Genomic DNA, 13,523 nt, shown 5'->3' on the forward strand with positions numbered 1-13,523 from the left:
ATGTCAGGATCTCCTGAAAGAGTAAGGCACAGTGGGAAGAAACAGAAGTGGAGGAAGTTTTGAATGGCAGTAGTGGGCATTGGACCTGGAGACTTTACACTGAGCTCCATGCTCAGCCTTTTCAGTTTTTGCTGCAGGGTCTTGCTATGTCAGTAAGCTGCTGTGGCATAGGCTAGGACTTGCAGCTTCCTCCCTCACCGCCCAAGAGTTGGCCCCCATGCCCTAGAGGCTCTGTTTCTCCTGTGATTTGGAGATGCACTCACTGGCTTGTCTGTGTGCCACAGCACTGCTCTGCTCAGCCTCCAGGGAAGCTGGGGCCCTATGTGCTACCAACAAGGCCTGCTCAGAAGAGGAAGGTTCTAATTTTCACTGCAATGTATCAAATCTAGTAGAAAGTAGAGAAGAACCTTTCACACAGGACAGGAGTAATGAAAGCTATGACTACACGCCCACCCTCACCCCAGCACAGTGTATCCCTTGAGGCACCCACTAGGCTCCAGAAATCAGAGGTGTCCAACTGCGGGCAGATGTCCTAAAAGGGGAGGCATGTTGTCCCAAAGGAGCTAACGCTTTGAAACATCCCTCTGTGGTCTTGAGTGATGGTATTCGTGACTCAGTGGTATGGTGCTAGTACACTGACTTGGTGGGGGACATCTGAACTTCTCTATATGGGAGGGCATGGGCCACAGCCAATGCTGCCTATCTAATGCGACATAGTGCAAACACTTGTGAGTCAGGTGTTCCCTGCACTTGTCAAGTTGGCGAAGCACAGAGATGAACTATCCATCCCAGGCTCTCCACCTCCTTACATGTATGCACTTGTACATGCAACTATCTATCAACTGTGTAGGAATGTGTGACCTGCCACTTTGCAGGTGGGATGTGTACACTGGCCTTGGGACATGCAACTCAGGGCTACATTTTATGACATCGCTCCACCACCCTTACGCTGAAAACTATCTTCCCAGAGAAAACTCAACTGCTTCAATCCTGCTGCTTGCATGAGCTGCCTTTCAGCAGAAAATTGGCTTGTGAATATGTTTTATAGGAATGAAGGACACGAAGAGCAGAAGCAGATAAAAAGCTGTGATGAGCATTTTGAGAACTCACTGTGTATTGAAAGCACGTTATTAGAAACACACACTGCTGCATTAGCTGTACACACACACAGAAAAAGAATTATCCGAGTAGTTTCATGGTGTTGCCTTCTTTGTAAGTAATAAACTAGAAAAACTGAAGTTTTGTTACTTTTATACGTTTGCTATCATATATATTTTACCTGTGGCCTAGGATTCACTCAGTGAGGTTCAGACAAATGGAAAGTGTGGACCCCCACACTCTGCATGATCAGAAGAAATTCATCCCAAGTACCAGAGAGTAAGAGAAATACAAGAAAAAGCATGCTAATGAAACAATGGGGCTGAGGATACAGCTCTGGGCTGAGGCATTTTCCTAGCATGAGGAAGGAGATGGGTCCAAAAGCTGGTACTGCAAAACAAAACAAACTCCAAAGAAACCCAACCCTCCCTCCAAAATGACAATACCCATGGATTCTCTGACTCAACCAACATTTAGTGTTCACTATGTGTTACTGCCCAGCAAGAAACAGAAGGCAATGCCCCTTGTCCTCTTGGGAGACAGACAACAATCAAGAAAGGAAAGGGAATGCCTCTCACGTTGGGAGGAAATTCAGATGTGCTCAAGTTGAGAACTGCTGCTGTCTGGGTACAGTGAAGAGTGAACTACTGTTTGGGGTGGGCCGAGGGTGATGATCACAGACATGACACAGAACATAAGAAGCCAGATGAACTCTGTGATTCTAATTACATGGAGTAAATGAAAAGGCAACACCACTCTGGGACCCAGGCTTGGTGGCTCATGCCTGTAATGCAGATCTCACTAGGAGGCTGAGGCAGGAGGACTGCAGGCTCAAGTCCAGCCTTTGCAATGCAGCAACTTCTTGAGATCCTGTCGCCAAATTAAAAATTGAAAATGGCCAGGGTTGTAGCTCACAAAGGCCCTCCTTTCCCTCTCTAAAACCACATAAGCAAACAAAATCTTACCACTGGGAATGTGGTTTTGACGTGTAATCCCACCATGAGGAAAAAGGGCTGAGGATGGGAAGAGACTAAATGATTTCCTCCTAAAACTGGGGGGAAAGGCAAAGCTGTCCACTTTCCTCATCTAGTTCTTCACAATGCAAACTAGTTCAGCTAGCCCCAGGAATCATGAAAAGAAATATAAGAAGGCAGGGCACAGTGGCACATGCCTGAAAGCCCAGCCACCTGGGAAGCTAAGGATAAAAGGGTACATGCAGGCCTCAGACAAGCTCAGAAAGGAGGAGTGGTGGCAGGAGATGCATTCATGTGCCAGGACTGACTAGCCAGGGCTCATGTAAGCTTGCACATGGCCAGGCAATGTGCTGCCCTTGGGTAGCTTTTAATATATTCCTTTTCATTAACACAAGACTGTATCTTTGAGTTTTCTTATCAGAAACTGAAAGATAATAGCTAATATTTAGCAAAGTTGTTATAAGGAGACAGATTCTCTTAATGTTGTATTGTCCCCTTCACCTATTTGAATCTACAGCATCATACTGAGTCATTTGTGAAGTATTCACAAAAACAAGAGCAAGGATATATTTTTTCCTTGGATTGGCTGTGACGTTAGCACGAGCCCCCAGAAGGTAGAAGATGCACTCAGAGGCCTGTTCAGAGCAGGCCAAAAGCTGGTAGCCAGTGGAGTATCGGACATTTCCACCAGCAGTCAGTAAATTCAAGAGTAACCCAGTTGCGAATCACTGACATAGATGTTGACTCCCAGCACAAGCAGTTCTTTGTGTTAGCTAATAGTGCTATCTGTTGGTGGTATATGGGTAGACATTTGTCAAGGGATTCATTTTATTTATTTATTTGTGTTTATTTGGCAGACACAGGGATTGAACTCAGGTCCTTGTGCTTGCCAAGGAAGTGCTTATTCTACTGAGCTATCTCCCCAGCCCAGGTTACGGGATTCATTTAAAAAATTTTTTTTCTGCATTAGTATATCCCAAGTGTTGAACATTAAAAACATGATTACAGAAAAAAAAACCATAGAAAGGAGTAAAAGTGTTGTGCAAACTGGTTATATCTCTCACCATGTAGTAACCTAAAATCAAAACTAATGACAGACCTTGACATTAACACAGAAACACTGAATCTGCTAGAATATAAAATGTGTAACAACCTTGAGGACATATAGGCAATGGTTTCATGAATAAACACAAATGGGTAAGGAATTCGTAATAGTAACAGTCAATACAGGAGATTAGGGGCTGTGGAGATAGCTCAGTAGAATAAGCATTTGCCTGGCAAGTGCAAGATCCTGAGTTCAATACCTGGTACCACAAAATAATAAAAATAAAAATAAAAGAGATTATACCAACTGAAAAAGCTACTGCATAGCTAAGGAAACAATTATTAGAGTAAAAAGACAACATATAGAATGTAAATAAAACTTTGAAACTTCTCAGATAGAGGACTTAGACCAACAATATGGTCTAAAAATCTCAAGAAAATGGAATGGTGGAAAATAAAGAACCAATCAGGATATGGGGACCTGCCACAAAATAAAAAGTATAAACAGGCTGGGGTTTTTGCTTAATGTAAAGTCCCTCACTTCAGTATCCAGAACCACACATACACACACAATCAGACAGCCGGGCCTTGAGGCTTACCCCAGTAGTACCACAAGCGAGGAAGGATGAGCAAGGAGGGTCACAATTTTGAGGGAAAGTGTAGGCTACAAAGTAAGATGGTCTCTCAACAAAGGAAAAAAAGGAGAAAGAAGTGAACCAGGTGAACTTGTGTGAAATGAAACCCTCTTAAGCAAGATGAATAAGGGTCATTCTTAATGATGAAATGTAAAATCAAAGTTAATATCCAAAATTACAGACATCTTTTTATCAAATAAATGAGATTAAGATTCATGAAACAATAACTATGGCAAATTCAACAAAATTGACAGTTTTATTATCTCTGCAACGCTTGTATTTCTCTGAGATGAAGAAGACAGAAGGAGGAAAGGAAGGAAGGAAGACAAAGGAGGGAGGGCAGAAAAACAAGACGCCCAGCTGTGGTGGCAAAGGCAGGGAACTCCAGCATTCCCTACGCTGAGAGGGCTGCACGCCGGAGGGCAGGCAGGGCTGCATGTTGACATCAGGTCTCCAAAGGCCTCAAGCAATAAGGAAAAGAAAAGCCAAAGCAAACAAAACCTTGGCTATCCAAAAAAACTATCCATTCATTAAGAAAAACAGGTTGACAGAATCTAATACCCATTCATGAATAAAGAAGGGGAAACTTCCTAGGTCTAAAAAAATAAAAGCCTTTGCTTTATATCATTTAAGGCTAAATCACTAAATCTTCACCACACTAGTTCTTCACAGTGTGTTAAACGTTCTTGCTAATCCCATCATGGAAAAAAATAGAAGAGCTCAGGATACAGTGGCATGTGACTGTGTTCCCAGTTACTTGGGAGGCTGAGGCAGGATGGTCATTTGTCTTCAGGAATTTCAGGTTAGCCTGAAATACCTAATGACACCCAGTCTATGGAAGAAATAAATAATACCAGGCCTATGGATTCAAAGAAAAAAAAGAGACTATCTCTATGTTGAGAAGACATACACTCATAAGTATAAAAAAGGTACTACACAAAAAGTGCAAAAAATAACCCATTGAAAAATTGAAAGGAGTACAGTATGCCAAGGGTCTCAGGAGAATATATTAGCATAGGAATATATATCGTATTTCTATATTCTAGGAATGATCATGTGGAAGCCAAATATTTCTAAAAGATCACTCATATCTAGGTACTCTGGCCCTTGACTGTAACCCAGGTGTCTGTGAGACTAAGGTAGGAGAATTCCAGCTTTGAGCCCCACCTACAAAAGCACCTTAGCTGGACCATGTGTGAAAATGAAATGAAGTCAAGATGTAGCCCAGTGTGAAGGCCACAGGTCAAATGGCTGGCATAACCCTCTGCCAAAACACAGGCAAAGATACACAGAGAGAGAGAGAGAGAGAGAGAGAGAGAGAGAGAGAGAGAGAGAGAGAACTGTGCAAGTGGTTGGCCAGGCTGGTCTTGAATTCCTGAGCTGAAACTGGAAATTTCTCTAAACATTTCAAGCAGTTGCCTTTACAGGACTAAATAGCATCATGCCCAAATATACCTGATTGTGACATTTTGTTTTTAGGACTCAAGATCAAATCCAGGGAATTGGGCATGGCCGGCAAGTGCTCGACCTCTAAGCTGTACCACTCCTCCCAATACCTATCTAATTTATCAGATGAGAATTCTAGGAACTTGCTGTGTTGTTCAGTAGTACGTAGAGCACATGCTTCATGTATGTGAAACCCTAGGTTCAAACTTCAGCAACAAAAGAACAATAACAGTGCAGTACACTTCTCCTAGTACAAGCTACAATGTCATGCAATATCAATGTTGGCTAGACACACTATCTACCATCAGTATAATTTAGGGATGTGAAGGCTACAAAACCTAGACAATCAGGGAGCAATCTTAGAAACTTGTCCCATACCTGAACATAGGCACAACAAAAGAGACTAGAAATGTTTAGATATCGCTTATTATTTTATTCACAACTTTACAAATTACACAGTAATTTAAGATTACGTTTGTCCAATATTTGTATGACTATGAACAGGAAAATGCTCCCTCCACTGATTCTTTTTTGTGGTCTAGGGATTGAATTCAGGTCCTTAAGAATCCTCAGAATGGGTGGTACCCTTAACGACACACTCATGGCCTCTCACCTGAATTTTACAAAGGTGCAAAGGCAATTCAGTGGAGGACAAAGACTTTCAAACGATGGAGCTAGAGCAACTGGAAATCCAGGAGGAAACCTAAAACAAACTAGGCTACATTTGGCCAAAAAACAAGCACTTTATACCAATCTTAACTCAATTTGAGCTGTGTCTGTGTCTGTCTCTGTCTCTCTGTGTTTATCTCAGTCCATCTCTCCCCCTTTTCTCCATTTACATGCATAGACATATATTTCTGAAGTACCAGAGGTTGAAGACATGGCCTACACACTGACCCACATCCCTAATCCCCTTTTAATGAATTTATTATTCTGAGAGACGATCTCTCTAAACTGCCCAACTGGTTCTGACTTCCAACTTCCATGGTCAGCCTCCCAAATTCTGGCAGGGCAGGCATGCGTCACCATCCCCTGGCCCAGTATGTCTTGAACTAATTAAAATGTGCATCTCTAAACAATGGCCAGCTTCATATCAATGGTTCGGCATATCCAATCCATCTCTTAAATGTACTAAAAAGACCAGATTGGCTCCTGTCAGAACATAATATCTGGAAAAAAAAGGGGGGAGCGGGGAGATGGCTCAGTGGAATAAGCGCTTCCCTGGCAAGCGCAAGGGCCTGAGTTCGATCCCTGGTTCCGAAAAAAAAAAAAAAAAAAGAACATAATATCTGCTAAAAGAGAGTGCATGGTAGTTAAAAATGTAGTGATATGAGCTGGAGGAGCAAATGGTAGAAAGCAAAGTAGCACACAACATTCAGAAAAGAGACATGTCCCCATACACCATCCAACACTCCATAAACTCAAGCTGCTGTACTTATCAAAAAGTAAAAAGTTTAACTTCAGAAAAAGGAAGGTATTTGGCTATTTTAGACATTTGTGGACAAGTGTTCTGGCCATGTTATTTTCTGTAGAGGGACTGGCGGTTATTTCAACAGGAAAAAATGTTATAATAGGGCAAAAGACACCAGGACAAAAACCAAAACTGGGGCCGGCCAGATAGCTCAGCGGACTAAAGCGCTTGGGTAGGCAGAGCACAGCAGCCAGGGTTCGATTCCAGGTGTTCCGTTATGGCCCCGTCCCTGCGGTGCGCTGCGAGGGTGATTGAGATTGGCTGTGGAGGCACGCACTTGTAATCCCTGCACTTAGGAAGCTGAAAACAGGAGAAGCACTGAGTCCGATCTAAGTAGTGAGAGACCCTGTGTACCCTGTACTAAATACATTAAAAACAACAACAACAATAACAACAACAACAAAACAAAAACACAAACGAAACTATCGAAAAGTTACATGAAGCCGTAGTGTGCTGCCTCACCCCACAGACCCGGGATCCCTCAGCCCACACAACCGAGATCCTTCACGCCTCAGACCTCTGATCCCTGAGCCACAACGCAGACCTTGGATCCTTCAGCCGACAGACCTGGGATCCTTTAGCACACAACCCCGGGTCTCTAGCCCCGACTTTGGATACCTCAGTGCGCAAACCTCGGATCCCTCACTCCACAGACCCCAGATCCCTCAGTCCACAGATCCCGGACCCTTCAGCACACAGACCTCAGATCTCTCAGCCAGCAGACCTCAAATGCCTCCCTCAATGTGCAGACTTTGGATCCTTCACCCCACAGACCTCAGATCCCTCAGCACACAGACCCTGGATCTCTCACCCCGCAGACCTCGGATCCCTCTTCACGCAGACCCCGAATCATTCATCCCACACACCTGGGATCTCTCGGCCTACACAACCGAGATCCCTCACCCCACAAGCCCAGGATCCTTTGGCCTGCAGACCCTGGATCCTTCACCCCACAGACCTCAGATCCCTCAGCACGCAGACTCCAGATCTTTCACCCAACAGACCCAGATTCCGCGGCCTACAGACCCAAGTTACTTCACCACACAGCCCAGGGATCCCTCCAGGTAGAGAAACGAGGTCCTTCCCCCCACATACCCTAGTTCCCTTGGGCCACAGATCCCTCAACACAGGGACCCAGATTCTTCATCCCATGGACCACGAATCAATCAGATTGCAGAACCGAGATAATTCACACCGCAGACCCCGGATTCCTCGGCGCAGGGACCCTGAAACCTGCTACCATTAGACCTCAGATTCCTTGGCCCACAAGCCCTGGACTCCTCAGTACACATACGCTGGATTCCTCACCCTATAGACTCAGAATTCCTTACCCACGGAACTGAGAAAATTCAACCTGCAGACCCCGGATCCCTCGGCCCAAAACTATGGATCCCTCATCAGGCATACTCTGGGTCCCTCTGCCCATAACTCCGGACCTCTTGGCACACAAGTCCGGAATGCATGCACCCAGACCCTGAATCCCTTGGCCCACAGGTCGAAATGCCTCAGCCCAGAAGCCTGGAAACACATGGCGTCCAGGCCCCGAAGCCCTCGGCGCACAGCCCTGGAGCCCATGGCACGCAGAACCCGGATCCTTCGGCACGCAGACCCCAGATCGTTCGACACGCAGACTCTGGGTCCCTCATCCACAGACTCGCAATCACGGTCAGCTCTCGTGCCTCAGCCATTGACCCCACCCCACCCCACTCACCTCACCCACCCCACTGATGCCCACAACTTGGGTTACAGCCCCACTAACCAATTGTGCCATCCTAGAGGCAGATGCTCAGTAGAGTTGCTGTCACAAGGCCCACTTCTCCCTGAGGTCCTGGTCGCCTCCCTCTCCTGGGCCGGCTGGTAGTCGAGCAAGTGCACAGACTGCTCAATTGCCCTGAAAGAGTTTACTGGCTTCCCGCATATCCCTGGAGGCCGAGTTTGCCACTCTAGGGAGCTAGGAGGTCCTCCACCGCAGCTCCACCCCAGGGGCGGGCCTTCTGGCTGGGGCCAGCCAGCCTGCTGCTCTCTAGCCCTGGGGGAGACCTGCAGCATCAGTTGGGACAGTGTGTGGCTTTCTCAGGAAGGCATAGGATTTACTAAGAAGGCACAGGAAAGTCCTGAGATGCAACATAAATAAACACACGCTACTGTCAGAGAAGAGTAAAGAGAAAAATAACATCAAAAAACACCAATTTAAACAGAACTGTTTCCACTTTAGTGCTATCCCAGGTCTGTTGGCATCTTAAATCTTATTAGCCTTGATATAGAAAGTTGTTTCTCAATCTTTTTTTTTTTTTTTACGGAACCGGGGATTGAAGTCAGGCCCTTGCACTTGTCAAGGAAGTGCTTATTCCACTGAGCCATCTCCCCTCAATCTTACATTTAAGTTACCTTCAAGTGAATTTTAATACGCTAGAATTTGCATTGATGCTAATATATACTTTGTTTTGAGGTTTTAATGTAAATTACAGACTTTTGCCAGCCTCTCAAATCACAAATGAGATTGAAGATTCGTATTCCCACATGCTGCTTACAGCAGCTTCCTTTTAAGAAAACAAATGCTAAAAAAAAGAAAGAAAGAAAAAAGAAACCAAATGCTTCTGGAGGCCAAGGAAGGAGGCTCACTGGGAGCTTGGGCTCGGCCTGAGCTACAACCTGAGTCTAAGGCCATCCTGCACTGCACAGTGAGACCCTGTCTTAAAAGACAAAAGAGGAACACCAAGGTGTTCCTCATTACCACAGCATAAAAATTATGTATTTTTTTGTATTTATTTATTTGGCACAAGGTTTCACTACACAGCTTGGACTCGTAGAGATCTTCCTGCCTCAACCTCCCTGGCGCTGGGAGATTAGAGGCATGCACAATCCCGCCTTGTTTCACTGGCTGGCTAGGTGAGCCTGGGGTTCTGGAGCTGGCACATGGAACCAGGAATCGAACCCGGGTCCTTGTGCTTGCCAGGCAGCAGCTGAGGCCACCGAGCTAACTAAACAGCTGACATAAATTATTCTAAAGAGGAAAGCTTTTAGGGAAGATGTATTTTTGAAGAGTATTGCAATATTTTGTTAATATGAAGAAGTAATTTTCATGTAAACTGTGAGTGACTAAGAAGTTCAGTTTTCCAGAGAGCATGCCTTTCTCATACCTTAAAATAAAATTCAGCCAATTCTATACATTTTGATAATTAATTGCACAAGTCTATTAAAATCACCTGAAAAACAGTAATGACAACTACTACTTGTTGGACACTTACTGTGTGTAAGTAAGCACTTTACAACAACCTTCCCATAGAATGTTTACAATAACTCAAGGAACTAGGTACACAAGATCCAGTGTAGAAACAAAACTGAAATGTACAGATTTGGCAAACTATAACATTGTAACTTGTAGAACCATGAACTTAAGGCAAGTCTGTCTTACTGTGATTCCAAAGCTGGAGTGGGCAAGCCCCGTATCTTATGTGCCACTAATGAGACCCCTGAACTACTGTAAGATAGGCACATGTTCAATGACTTTATCTCTTACACATTTGCAACATATCATTTCACTGTCTGACTAAGACCCAAGACCAATTCAAGTGGAATGAAAGAATCCTGCTCTTTGAGATATTTTTGTTTACACGTCTTTTTCCATCAAGATTACTCTCTCTAATAAGATTATAAATACACAGATGCCAGAGGATACACAGCATATTACACAAAGGGACAAAAATGCATAGAACAATGGAAGCAAAATTTGTATACCAACTGCTTGGAAAAGCACTGTGTAAGGCATTCAGACCATATTTATTTTAGTACTTTCCAATAATCACCTAGGGTTACACCATTTAGAAATGGCATTGAAAGTCCCCTATTTTGTTTGATAAACTGGAATTTGGTTTTCTCCACTAATCATGTGAATAGTCATTCCAGTAGGTAATGGTAAAGCCAACTCACATAGCATCCGAATGAAATGGATGGGCTGCTTATTGTTCTATAGCAGCTTCTTTTACTGGCAGTGTGGCATGCCAGCTCCTGCCAAGATGAAGACAGACTCTGATGAGAGCAGCAGCAGTAAGAGAACACTGTTACTTGGTGGAGCATACAGTTTGGCCCTCCAGCTTCCGAGGACATTGTGGGGGTATAGTAGGGCAACTAGCTGAATTTGTGACCGAGCTTTCTTGATGCCATTTCTGTGCCATTTTGGGGACTGCTTGTGTGTGGTGTGGTTCTTAGACTTGACCATAATTACACTGTATACCGTGGCTCTCAAGTGCCTGGAACAGGAAGAAGAACTTAGCTGTGCATTTGGCACGTGCACAATATATTCTTGTTTTTATATAGAATTCTCTCCAGGTGTATGGGGAATACACAAGAGAGTCAACAAAATTTGCACATCAGCCTAAACCATGCATATTGTATGGTAGTTGGCAAGCTAAACATGCTGATGGGCTCAGTTGCCCAGCAGAGCCATTTTTGAGATGCCCATTTGAATTTGTAGTGGTCTGCTTTATATGAGGCCTACACTGATTCACCCTAAAAGGTGTTATCTTACAAGGACAGACACTGCAATGCAGACCATTGAAAACAGTGATTTTTAACAACATAGTCACTGACTTCAAAGTTTTTATTTTGGGTATTGATGCGAAGACATTCTTTGTGTATGTCTCACTTAGTACTACACTGTGCAAGATTCCATCTCCACAAATGTGAGAAAAGGTGGCAATCACAGCATCTCTGATTTGATCCAGGTCCATTTAGTCCCAGTGGAATTTAAGCATCCAATATATTTCTTTGCATGGCAAGAACATTGGATAACCTTCCATGTGGTAGTCTGCAATATGGAGGGTAATTGGTATTGGGACTTCAGCTGGTGGTTCTTCATCCATAGAACTTCACATTGTGCCCTTAGGAAGAAATCTTGCAGCACAGAACACTTGTATGACTAACTGTAATCTCAGGCTCAGGTGAAGTTTCAGGACAGAGAATGAATGTTATCACCATGTATATCTGTAATGTACTCATATAGGGTAGGTAGTTCATGAACAAAAATGAAACTGCGCGGGTAGTACTTGAAAGAATCAACACCTGGGATCTCATCATTTTGAAGTTTCTGCAAGGCAAAGAAATCACCAAAGAGTAAAAAGAAAACCCACGAACTGGAAAAACATGGTAGCCAAATGCTCCTCTGACAAAAACCTTCTATTTAGAACAGGTAAAGAATTAAACAAAAGCAAGCCTCTCCCAAATTCAAAGACACAATCCAAAAATGGGCACCTGAAATGAAGACACACTTCTCAGATCAAGAAATACAAATGGCAAATAAAACATTTCAATATTACTGCTCATTGGAGAAATGCAAATTTAAACAACCCTGAGATTCCATCTCACCCCAGAAAGAATGGCTATCATCAAGAAGTTACCCACGAACAAATGCCTCAGGGGATGTGGGGGAAAAAGAACACTTCTCCACTGCTGGTCGGAGTGCACACTAGTACAGCCACTGTGGAAATCCATGTGGAGATTCTTCAAAAAGCTAGAATTGGAGGCCCCATTCAACCCAGCTATCCCTCTCCTGGGTATGTTTCTAGAAGAACTGAAAACCTCATACCACAGTGATTTATGTGCACCCATGTTTGTAACAGTACAGGCTGTCATAGCAAAATCTAGGAAGCAATTCAACTGCCCATCAACTGAAGAATGGATAAAGAAGGCGTGGTATTTTTACACAATGGAGTATTATTCGTGTATAAAATTTGAGGCTATTATCAGTAAATGAGATGATATTCTTCAATTAAATAAATCAGAGCTGCATGTGCAAACATCACATTGTCTTGACAGTGTAAGAACCTGGAAGAATAACTGTGAACCTGTTCAAAGAGAAAGAATTACTGAAAGGAGGTGAAGGACAGCAGAGAGAGGCAGTGGGGAATGAGATATCTATGTATATGTGCAGGAAGGCTTCCATAATCGTACTGTGGATTTCTGATTGTCTATGGAAAGGAGCAGTTAATGTTTAATTTTATTTCTTTTTTCTTCTTTCTCTCTTCTTATTTTCCTATAACTTTTGTTTCCTTTTTTCAGTTCTGCATGCATATATCTGGTAGTCTGAGCAACTAAGAGAAGAAAACACTATACAATTCAACAAAAGCTATCAAATTCATATTATTTTACTTAGTGAAATTCTATATCATTTCAATTTTTTTTTTTGGTGGAACCAGGGATTGAACTCAGGCCCTTGCACTTGCCAGGGAAGCACTTATTCTACTGAGCCATCTCCCCAGCCCCTATCATTTCAAATTTTGTATGACTATTTTGCATTCTTTTTAAAAATTAAAAAATGAAATGGATTGATAAAAATTAAAAAAAAATTTTCTAAACAGGAAAGAAGACAAAACAGAGTGCAGGGACCATTTACAGAATAGGAAAATACTTTGCCAGCTGTTCCTTAGGCAGGGGAGCAATGTCAGGATTTCTAAAGAAGTAGAAAAGTAGACCTTCCCAGTCTGAAAGACCCAATGAAAACAGAAGCTTTTGACGTGAATATGCAATTCTCAGAAGTTCCAATGGTTAATAAAGACATGAAAAAAATGTTTAACACTCTGGCCTCTAGGGAAATGCAAATCAAAGCAACAGTGATCCCCCGCCTCACTCCACAAAGAAGAATGGCTATCATTAAGTAATCAAGTAATAGCAAATGCTATGGGAGCTGTGGGGAAAAATGAGCCTTTGTATATTGTTGCAGGAATATATCCTAGTGTAAGCACTTTGGAAATCAGTAGGTATATTCCTCAAAAAAGCTAAAAATGTACATTCTGTTGCATCCAGCTCATTTCCTTCTGAGTATCTTCTGGGAAGAGTTAAAGATGTCACATTACATAA

The 13,523-nt window shown here is 43.2% G+C and overlaps 1 pseudogene; it reads left to right on the forward strand.

Annotated features, from left to right (window-relative positions):
* Positions 1 to 10,684: 10,684 nt before the first annotated feature.
* The window catches only part of LOC101559829, a 38,135-nt pseudogene continuing 35,296 nt past the window's right edge, over positions 10,685 to 13,523 (forward strand).

This window comes from Octodon degus, unplaced genomic scaffold, assembly GCF_000260255.1.
Source record: "Octodon degus isolate 3935 unplaced genomic scaffold, OctDeg1.0 scaffold00055, whole genome shotgun sequence".
Taxonomy (NCBI): domain Eukaryota; kingdom Metazoa; phylum Chordata; class Mammalia; order Rodentia; family Octodontidae; genus Octodon; species Octodon degus.